Raw genomic sequence first — 12144 nt, 5'->3', positions numbered from 1 at the left:
GTAAAAAGTTGTTATTGACATAAATAATATAGGTCGTTGACATAAAAATATTTGTTGTTGATATTAATTATTTGTAAAATGTTGCTGTTTACATAATAGTTGGCATAAATCACGTTTGTTGTTGATATCGTAGTTGACATAAATAACGTTTGATGTTGACATCGTGGTTGACATAAATAACGTTTGATGTTGACATCGTGGTTGACATAAATAACGTTTGCTGTTGACATCGTAGTTGACATAATGTCTTCGTAGTTGACATCGCATGAAAATGACAATTATGCCCCTAGTTGACATAATGTCTCTGTAGTTGACATCGCGCGAAAATTGTGAATGAGTGGCTGAAAATGCATCTTAGTTCTCAATTAAGCCAAAAAATCTCAACCTAACAAGATCATGTATATATATATAGAGGGTTGTGATCAATTGAGTTTTTTGGCCTAATTGAGAATTGAGATGCATTATCAGCCACTCATTTTGATTAAATGAGTGGTCTAGAATTTGCCACACGGAAAATATTTTTAGATAAATTAATTATGAAATGGCTGAATGGTAATTTCATGGTACATTTTATACAATAAATATATTTTTTTAATTTTAATTTTTTAAAATTTTTAAAATTTATTTTATTTTTATTTTTTCTTGTCATCTACATATACAATTCATGTCAACTACACACATATAATGTCAATTATGTGTACAATCCATGTCAACTACATATACAATTCATGTCAACTATACACATATAATGTCAGCTATAAGTTGTTGACATTTGATGTGCAGGATATTGACGATAATACCCCCGAGTTGACATAATCTACTTGCAGTTGACATTTCGAAAAAGTTGTGGATGAGTGGCTGAAAATGCATCTCAAGTCTCAATTAAGCTAAAAAATCTTAACCTAACAAGACCCTATATATGGGGTAGTGATATAATGAAAACCATATATCTAATACAAACTCAAAACTTTAATCCTAGCCACTAATTATTATAGATCAATGCTTATTATGTTTCCATATTAAAATTTCAATAACTTCTACGAATCTGTCAATAGAGGGTATATTAGACACTTTCAATTTATGGTGAATCATTTAATTATAGAATAATTGTGTAATCCCAATTTCGGCGTTCTCTCTCCTCCCACTATTCACGTTAATTAAACCGTTTCAATTACTCCCCTTCATTCCAACTTTTCGCCTTTTCGTCATTCTCTCTCATTTTCGTTGAAAATTTTTCTTGAATTTTGCGGTGAAATTGCGTTGATTCTTTATTGATGTTGAATTTTGTGTTGAAATCGTGTTGATTCTATGTTGATTCTAGAATCTGTGTTAATTTTATGAAGATTTTTTGTTGAATTTGTATTAAATCGACCGTGTTGGTTTTTTGTTGAATTCTGAAATCCGTATTGATTTTTTTCGCTGAAATTTCGTTGATTCTTTTGTTCTGCTGTTGGTGATTTTTTGCGTTGAAATTGAGTTGATTCTTTTGTTCTACTGATGTTGAATATTTTGTTGAAATCGTATTGATTCTAAAATATGTGTTGATTTTTTGTAGATTTTGTTGAATTTGTGTTGAATCGGCCGTGTTGCTTTTTTGTTGAATTCTGAAATATGTGTTGATTTTTACGCTGAATTTTCGATGATTCTTTTGTTATGCTTTTGGTGAATTTTTGCGTGGAAATTGCGTCGATTCTTTTGTTCTATTGAAGTTGAATATTTTGTTGAAATCGTATTGATTCTATGTTGATTCTAAATTCTGTGTTGATTTTTAGTGATTTTTTTGTTGAATTTGTTTCCATTGTTTTAATCGTGTTGAATCGCTTCTGCAATGATTGAGACTGATACACAAAGCATCCAAATCTCAACAGAGAATTAAAAAAATGGACTCGCACAACAGCTATATATAACAATATAGAATCAACAAAAATGTCAATCGAATTGCAACGTAGAATCAACCGTAGCTTACAAATGTCAACATAGGATCAGCCATGCGATACGACATATAAACAAAAATTCCAATAATTTCAACACAGGTTCAACGGAAAAACAAACACAATCTGGATAACAAATTGTATTCGCAATCGACTCAACATACGGACATCTACATCCTAAGAATCTGATAATCACAAATCCGGAAATGAATAATCTTTAAAATATGGAAATCATGAATCACGAATGTGTCAATCTTGAACATATGGAAATTATGAATCACGAATGTGTCAATCTTCGACATATAGAAAACATGAATCTGGAAATGAAAAATAAAAAGTCTTATGTGGCATTAAGATTAACCTATAATTCTCATTACCATGAAATTACCTTTATCAGCGTTAGAACCCTCCATATAATAAAAAACCGTTGTGACACAGAATACGTCGGGATTGATTTTATGAAGTATGAGATTCAGTCGGATAATATTACGACGATGACGGTACCGTCATAAAATAAATTCTTGAATACACCAGCAAAGAATTCAATTTAAGTCTTCAGAATAAAGTTTTGACGTCAATTACAGTGGTGTTAAGATCCTTTCGAAGATGTGAATATTTTTAGTTTTGGAAGGTGGGAGAAAAATTAGGAACGCAAGAACCGTTCAGAAACTTAACTTACAAAAATACCCTCTGTTGACAAAATACATGCTCTTGTTGAGATGGAAATTCTACGCAATATTAACCACAGATCAGTTATAATTAATGACTAGGATTAAAGTTTTGAGTTTGTATTAAATATATGGTTTGCATTTGATCATATCCCTATATACATGTTTATTAACACACGCATAGAATGCATATGCATATGTATAGATTCACTCCAACTATATTACTCCCAAATTAAAAATTCTTCCAACGAAAAGCGTATACTATTTTTCTCAAAATTAAAGCGCCAGGTCTGAAATTTGGAGAGAAGAAAAATATTAGGCGCTAAATCTCAAATCTCACAAGTCACAACCGTCCACTCTTCCCTCAACTCCCAAATTAAGAATTCTTCCAACGAAAAGCGTAACTCACTCTCTGTTGTGACCGAAGAAAATTCGAAACTACAATTGGCAGTGAAGATTCATTCTTTGACTTCTAGAACATCTATTTCGAATACAAGGTAAGTATTTTACAATTTTGATCGATAATTTTTGTATGCGTGTTGAATTGTAGAGTTTCTCAGATGAAATTATTTTGATGAGGTGAAATAATGATTAATATTAGTTGTAATTGGTTAATATATTTTATCCTTGTTCTGGGAAGACTATTATTTATGCTTGGAATACAATTCTTGACATTCTTGGGTGCATCGGAGGGAGGGAACTACATTGATAGTGGTTTAGGATTATTTTTTGTGAAATATAAACATAATCTCTTATGCACTTATATTAGTCAACAGAGGATGCATAAATCATGTAGCATCATCTGCCAAAATTTTAATTGCTTAGCCTTCAATTCCTTTAATGAATGGGTTTTCAACCTAAGTTCTTTTTCTCTAGAAAATAGTTCTAAATTATTAATTTATTGAAGTTTGGTTATGAGCCAAATTAGTGACCAGTACTCAAGCTGTCTGATTATGTACAATGTAGAGTTTATTATAGAATGCACATCTATATATTGAAGTCTAACAGCATTTTCTGGTTATGAACAATGGTGAATGTTATCCTATTATAATGAACAATAGTCATGTTGTCTATGCTTACTTTATTACTCTAATGTAGCAGTTATGACTTCTAAAGGACGGGGGCAATGTAGCAAAAGTGTTCGTTTGCAAGACGAACCAAATATTTCACAACAAAGGTTAAAAACCAGTGAAGGTAACAAACAATGAAAATGATTATTCTAACATGGACTCAGATTTGTTGTTGGAAATGATTTACTATGCTTCAATATATTCTTTTATTATGATATACAGGTTTCACTACTAAGACCACGATAGGCATATGAGTTTATAGTAGAAATCTACATCAAAAAGCTTTGGACATTGTCACACCTTTGAACCACAACCATGAAAGTGTGCCACCATTGGAGAATGAGGACTTTAGTGTTGACGTCGAACAACAAGAAGATGAAGGTAATGAGCAATCAAACATTGCGACAAGTTTTGTAACATTTTTAATAATCGACTAATCATATTACACTTGTCGTGCTTCAAGGCAGTGCATTTGGAGCTGAAGTTGTTGAAAAGCAAAGTAGAGGCCCTACGTATATGAAAAACATTTGGGGCTGCCCTGTAAACTTGCCCCCCATTCATGTTGAATATAATGAGTTCGGTCAAGCTATAGGTGGTGAGAATAGCACGCTCTGCCATTTCCTAGGTTCGATAGCAAGAAGCAGTAATTATTGTGCTATAGATATTAAAAGTTGGCATGGCATTTCAAAGGAGAGAAAAACTGAGATGCTTGATATAGTAAAGGTAGTTCATGTTATTTAAATCTGTCAGATCCTTTTGTTTCCTTCAATGCTTTTGGTCTATCTGGTAACACTTTTATTTACTATATGATTGATGATTATATATATAGATATTTAACATTATCTGGCTATGTTTAACGTGGTTACGATTCCATGTCCCTGTCATTGCTGAGAATTGGATTATTGCCTCTATCAGGCTTAAATGGAGAAACTGGAAGCATTACTTTAAAACAACATACTGGGCTGACGTACCTATCGAGCTTTTAATAGATGATAGGGATGATAGAGTTTCGGAAGTTCAATGGGTCAATCTACTTGCCTATTGGAGAACTAAGCATACAAAAGTTTAATCTTCAATTCTATGTATAATGGTCAATTCATTTGAACTATGCATTCACTTTCCCTTTTTCCTTTGCTATTAGAATGCAAGTAAAAGAAACAAAATAGCGCGAGAGAAAAAGTTAATGAATGAAATAACATGAGAGAAGTCGTTTGCCCGGGTTAAAGCTAAAATGGTAATTGTAACGCCCGTACTTTTTGAAGTACTAATTTAAAATATGTCATGAAATAAGTAATAAAAATATTTCGGATACGATGCTTCTCGTTAATGTGCTTTGGAATGGAGTGTCGTGTTATTGTGTTGATGTGAAAAGGGACGTATTTATTGTATTTAATTGTGGAACTTTGGGAGACATGTTGGAAGTCTCGTTGAGTTAATGATGACGATATTGTTATATTTAGCATAATGAATGAGATGTGGGAGATGAATATTTTTTTTGGAGGATGACGCACGTAAATCGAGGAGCGATCGAAGAAATTATATTTGGAACAACACCAAATATAAGTTGTGACGTTAGGCGTTCTTTAATTTTTTTTGGGAAGAACAAGATAACGAAATTTAATAAAGCTTCTGTGAATTTTAATTATCGAAAGAAATGCGAGAATATAAAGTACGTATATTTATATTTGGGCCTCTCAAATAAAATTGGAGTCCAAATGTTTACATAAAATGACTTTTGGCCATAACAATCTAAAGACTAACAAATAATTAAATAATATAAATTGGGCTTGCAGCTAAATGAGCCCGAATCAATTAAATTCAATTGGAAGCCCAAGTCATTCCAAGAATATGGGAGTAAGCCCAACACTTTTTTTTCTTTTTCTCTTCTCTTCTCTTCTCCTTGGCCGGTTACCTTCCCCATGGAGACTCTCCATTTTCCCCACTTCTTCACCTTCCATCTCACTCACTTAATTCTGCAAAAAAAAAAAAATCAAGAGTCTCACAAATTAAGTTTGATATCCCTTTATCTCCACTCCTTCTCTATTCTCATTAGCCTTTTTCCAAGCACTTCAGAGAGGGAGCCGAGAGAGAGCGCCGAGAAGAAGGGGAAGAAAAATTTGCTACCATTTTGATTCAACCACAACCAAGTTCGAAATCACTGAGGTATAATCTCTACTCTTTTCCAAGGCATGAAGTCTTAACATCTTGTCCATACATTATCTCATACATCCACCTCCCACGTTTAGTTCAAACAATTCAATTTTTGAAATCAATCGAACATCGCCGCTTTTAATCGAAAGCACGAAAGAACACAACTTTGTAGTAAAAACGTGTCTTGCGGGACGTTTCGGGGTGGTTCCGGGCTTGTTCGGGGTGTTTCCGGGGAGGGAAGGTACCGGCAGCAGTCGGACGGCGTCTCCCGGCAGCGGGCAGCGGCGAGCGGCGACTGACCTTCCTTCTCGCCGCAACGGCGGCTGGCGAGCAGCTGCGACGGCAACTCCGGCTCCCAGCGACGAAGGCTGCGGTGTGAGGATCGACGAGGCGGCAGCGGCGAGCGGCAGCAGACCCCTTTACTTCGGCGGCGACTCCGACGGAGGAAGAAGAGAGGGCGACAATTTAATAGAGTTTCAAAGAGAAATAGTGCGATAATTTAATTATACGCATAAATAATTTTTGGGAGTTTATTCGACGTCATGGAAAATACGAGGAGCCAACGCAGGAAAGAACGAGCGTAAGCGGCCGACCGGCGTCGCACGCAACACCTTGGGTGGCCGCCGAATAATCGAAAACGCATGAAAACCGAGAAAACGAATTAAAAGATTTTAATTAGAGTGCATGCATTCTAAATATCTTCGTTACGGAGATTTGATGTGAACTTTATGTATTTTCCAAAAAGGTGGTTCGCACGGCCGCTAAAGTCGGAACGAGAAGCTACTTAAGGAAAACCCTAAGCTTTTGAGGTGGGCTTTATTACTTAAACTCTTTTATTTGAAATGATATGTTTATGGTGAAATAAGGGTGGTTTTAAATATTATGTCATGCCGAATTTTATGTTTTTGAATTGCCTATCTGATTGTCTACTAGAATAATGTTCTACTAGACTTTGATGGTTAACGAATTCGGGTCTAACTAGGGTCTAAGCCCTACTTAGGCTAGTGCACTGATGGGGATCGTGAGCCGTCCTCTAGGTCGGCCGGTCCAGTGATCGAGTTTGTGGCCACATTCTCGTTTCACATGATGGTTCAAATATGGTATATGATGGAGGATGATGATTGTCTGCGCAGACACCATTTTAAGGAATGATTTTAGTGTTTCTCGGCCTTTAAAAGTAAAACCCGAGTTTCACTCAATGATGGCTCGACATAATTTTATCGATAAATGTATTTCGGGCATGAGTTCACTGAGTGCATCAAGTACTCAGCCCCTGCATATGTTTTCCCTATGTGCAGGTTGAGCGTGGACGGGAGGCGAAGGATGTTGAGCATTGGACCGAGACCATATTCAATAAATGTTCCGGTTACTATTGTGTCTTCATACATAGTAGTAGCTAACTCTCAATTGCTTCCGCTATGCCAAGTTTTACGAACTCTTATGTCTTTATAATCTGTAGGACTATCTTATTTTTATTCAAACTATGTTGCTTTGTGATCTCAGACTATAATTTGGAAATGAAGTTTCATTTTTTTTTAATCGACATGTCGTACCCCTTTGATTGTTTCCCCTTTCTTCCCCGCTTCTTAATTCCCCCATTAGTCGCGATCCACCGTGCTTTCTATCCTTAGGAAGTGCAGTTGTGACAGTAATGTTTTCTTTCTCTCTTTCTTCTATATTTTACTCTCTCATTCTTTTTAAAATATATTAGTAGCCTGACAATGTACATATTCCTTGACCAAAGAACTTGGACAGTGCCCATCTCGTCTTCAACTTTTCTAAACGTGTTTTGTTTCTTCAAATGGAAACACAAGTGATGTTGTGTCCAGCAAAATTGTATGTGGTATATTTGTCAATTATATGAAATGAATTATGCAATCTAAATTCGTGCATTAGCTTTTTAAAATTTATGCACTGACTTTTTAAATTACAGTAATCAATGAAAGATTATTGTGATTAGTCTCTTGAAGGTTCTAACGATGCAATTGTTCCAAACGATACCTTTTCTCAAATCATGGGGAAGGATAAACCCAATCATGTAAGGATGATGGGTAAAGGGGTGTGCCTATCGGATTTATGGAATGAAACTTCTAAAAGTACATCAAATCGTTTGCTGATGGAGTATCGAGGAAAAATTGAACATCTAGAGGCAATGCTTGCAACAAAAGAAAGAGCTTGTTCTTCACAAGCAGACACAAGGCCAAATGTGATAGTCTCTGAACCTCCCTCAGTAAATGCTACGCAACTCATATTGATCAGGTAGCTTTGCTTTTATTTTCATACCATTTTAAAATATATTAATTTAGTAAAATGGTGATTGATCTGTTTTTATTTTTAGAAGGTGGGTATATATGTGTCTCTAAGAAGCATTTTCACAAAAAAAATCGTTGCTAAAGGATGTATTAATAGCATAGATCCAAGTACAAAAATTGGCGGACAAATGTTGGGATTGAATTGGTGTTAAATAAATGTTAAAGTTGTGGTTGAACCTAAGGAGCAATTGATCAGGCCCAACGACAACTTGCAAGAGCTTTCCCAAACAGTTGGTCATATGATTGCTAGGATAAGTTTTTTGGTTTAATTTATAAATTAGTATTTATTTACATATAATTACCAAATGTATTTTAGTTTGATTTGTAGTGCATATCCACCTTTATGTATGCAGGTGGCACCCATTAAGTGACAACCGTTGAATATTGATAGTTTCTCTTGGACGACAGGTACTTAGAAAGTTTAAATGAATTATAATATTTGTATGATTAATTTGGTATATGCATTTTGTTATGCTACTTGTATTAGGGATTATTTTGACATTTACTTTTTCTTCTCATGTTATCCATATGGCTTTGTGGTTGTTAATCATTTCAAATTCCCCAGTAGATATAGTTTCTTATCATATATATCTAATCTTCATTTTTATACATCATATAGTTTACATGGATGTTGATTGTACTAAGTGACATTGTTGTATCTTGCTCAGAGCCTTATATACTTTGACATTTTGCAAAATATAGGATATTCTAGAATTTGGTCCATAATTATAGTTACAAAGTTTTGTGCCTCATTTTTCTGATAGGTGTATTTTCTTTCTCGTTTGGTTATATTTCATTCTTTGATAATTTATTTGTTACAGTTTTTTAAATTCTTCTGGTACATGGTACACATATATAGTTGTTGTTTATGCATAACTCAAGATTTTTAAAATCAGATGTTTCAGATGGTGTCGCAGAGAACATTTGCTCTTTCGACATATTTAAGAGGCTAACATATCTGAAGAAACAAGCAATGCACTTCTGGATAGATAGGATTTTACTAGTTCTAGTATCTTTTGTGTATTTTACGTAGAAGATGAACAACACTTTTAATATTGTTTAGTATGCATGTTAAAAATACATTACATTTTGGCATTAGATACTTTGAACTTTTGTTATTTAAATATGGCATTTTATTTTAATTTGTTGTTTATGAAATTTTGTTGGATGAATACTTATAGTTTAATATGAATTATATATGTTAGAAGTGAAACTAGAATATTATATATATAAATATATATATATAAAGGTAAAATATAATTTTAAGTATTTGAAGGATTCAAATATAATTTATTAATATTTGAAGGATGTAAATATAAATTATAGAAATTTGTAGACTAGATTGTAAATTATGCAGGATGGAATTATAATAATATATATTTATGGGGGGTATTCTTTAAATTTTCGTCCGTGTTATTGGTGTAGTCTAATAGAGCATATTGTGGCAATTTCTAGTGCCATTAGATGTGATTCTTCATCACATTTTTTTGTGTAAAAATGATTCATCTTTACACACATGATCTATTGCTACAACTACTGTCATGGCACACCCTCCAAATGCCATAACAACTCAAATGTAAGAATAGAATATTTGTACTTGTATTTTTTAGTGCCGTGAAAGGCTATTTTTTTAGTAGTGATTTCAGCCTATTGAAGGTGAGTTCTCTCTTCATACTTTCATTCTCTCATTAAAAAACTCTAGCCTAACGCATCTTACATTTATGTTAAAGAATCTAATGAAACAAAATGCATTGGTACAAGTACTTAATGAAACAAAATATATTAGTACAAGAACCTCCATATATGTTTTGCTTGAGTTTTGGAGTATTTATGGAATTATCATTTAAGCTTAAATATATAATTTAAATACTACAATCTAGACATTTAAGAATAAAAACTTTCTAATTAATTCCTATATTTTAAGTTTGATAAACAGCAGTTTTACATATGAATGTAATTTAAAGATTCTTACAATACATTTAATGAATTACGAAAATAAATTATCACCATTGCATTTTAATGCACAATAATCATCTTATACGTTTACAAATTTTGTTCTCCTTATAAGCCTTGGCAACTTTGGTGCAATACAATTAAATAAATAAATTCTCATAACTCATCCCATACGTTGACAATTTAATTCAAAGGACATCAATTGTATATGATTCATTATTGTTGGCAATTGAAACTAAAAATATAACATATAACTGTCTCACATCGGTGTCAAGATAAAACTGAAACTAGTATATAAGTCTCATGGGCCCCTCCTCCTATCACCAATTGGTTTTAGGATGGAACCCATGGATTTCTATCATGGCATCAGAGCAGACGAAGATCTAGCTCAGAAAAGCTTCATCATAGCCGAAGCAACCCGATACCAATCTCGGTCAAGAGGCCGAGTACCAATCCCTACCAGAAAACCATACCCATCAAGGCCAAGAGGCCGAAACAAATCCCTGCAAAAACCATGTCCGATTCAGAATCAGAAAAAGATACCAAATCAACAATCAAATCCTCAAGAATGAAACCAGCAAGAATGTAACCGTCGCATTCAAATTGAACGGTAAAAACTATCCCTTATGGGCTAGACTGATGAAGGTTGCGATAGGCAGCCGTGGGGGATATTCCCACATCAGAGATCATCCGCCGAATGCAGAGAACGCCGAATACGCCGAATGGGAAGAAACCGACCTCGTGGTCTTTTCGTGGATCATCGACAATATCAAAAACGATATAATCGCTGATTTTGCTCACCATCAAACCGCGAAGGCGATATGGAATAATCTCGCCGTGACCTTTGAAGGCAAGAAAGATCTGTATCTCATATACGATCTGGAGGATAAAGCCATTTCACTCCGACAAAGAAATCTGGACCTTGAAACGTACTATCGACGAATCCATGGCCTTTGGAAATGTAGATCGATGCCGGAAACAACCCGTTGACTGTTGTGACAAGGGAGTCAGGCAGTTTTGTGATTTTTCCAACACCACAAGGTTATTCAAGTTTCTCACTGGACTCAACCCAGAATATGACACCATCCGAAGGGAAATCCTCAAGGACGAGGAGCCCTATCCCTCAGTTGAAGAGGCTTACGGACGGGTCCAGAGGGAGGCGGCTCGATTGAAGATCATGCCACCGGCATCCCCTAAAACCGCCGAAGACTCCGGCGTTGGAAGCGCCGATGCATCATCGGGAGAAATCGGGTACGGATTCGGAGCACAGAGAGAACGGCCGACCAGCAGAGGACCACCACCGACTGGAATCAGCCACCAAACCGAAGGAAGAATTGACAAGGGCAAGTTGTGGTGCTCCCATTGCGGGAAAAACAAACACACGAGGGATACATGCTTTCTCCGTGTAGGATTCCCGGATTGGTGGGATGAAAAAATAGAAAGCACGGGCTCAGGCTAAGCTCGCGGCCGTCGGAATCAGTGAGACGGGACAGAGACAGGGGAACCCCCAAAATCAACATCGAGACGGCTCAAATGGAGGAGGAACGAACCAGACTATCAATTCGGAGTACTCCGGCGATAACAACGGTGGCGGCGGAGGCGGTGGAGCTCGGGTCGGAAACTTTGTGGAGCGGATGGGATCAGAATCGCAAAAATGGAGTCACGGCGGAGGTATTGGGTTTGATCAAAAATCAAACCCATCAAACCCTAATAATTTACATGTTTTGCGAAATAGTCCTCAAGTTTTTAATATCTCCAAAAGAACCCCCATCAGTTCTAAAATACTCGAAAACCCCCCTCCAGATTTGCGTAATTATAAAAAGCACCCCATACACTCCCAAAACTTAAAAATGCACCCTCCTGTTCAACATATATCCACTTATAACCGATTTGCACCTCTGATAAATATTTCCGCTGCTTTTTCTGCGCAAAATATAGATAATATCGATAGGAAGGGTAGGATTTTTGATTGTGGAGCCACAGACACTATGACCCCAGAAAGATCTGATTTTAGTGATTTTAGAGAGGTTACTAAAACTTACATTAGAACTACCAATGG

The sequence above is a fragment of the Salvia splendens genome, chromosome 16 (assembly GCF_004379255.2).
Source record: "Salvia splendens isolate huo1 chromosome 16, SspV2, whole genome shotgun sequence".
Classification (NCBI taxonomy): domain Eukaryota; kingdom Viridiplantae; phylum Streptophyta; class Magnoliopsida; order Lamiales; family Lamiaceae; genus Salvia; species Salvia splendens.
Note: the sequence above shows the minus strand (reverse complement) of the source record.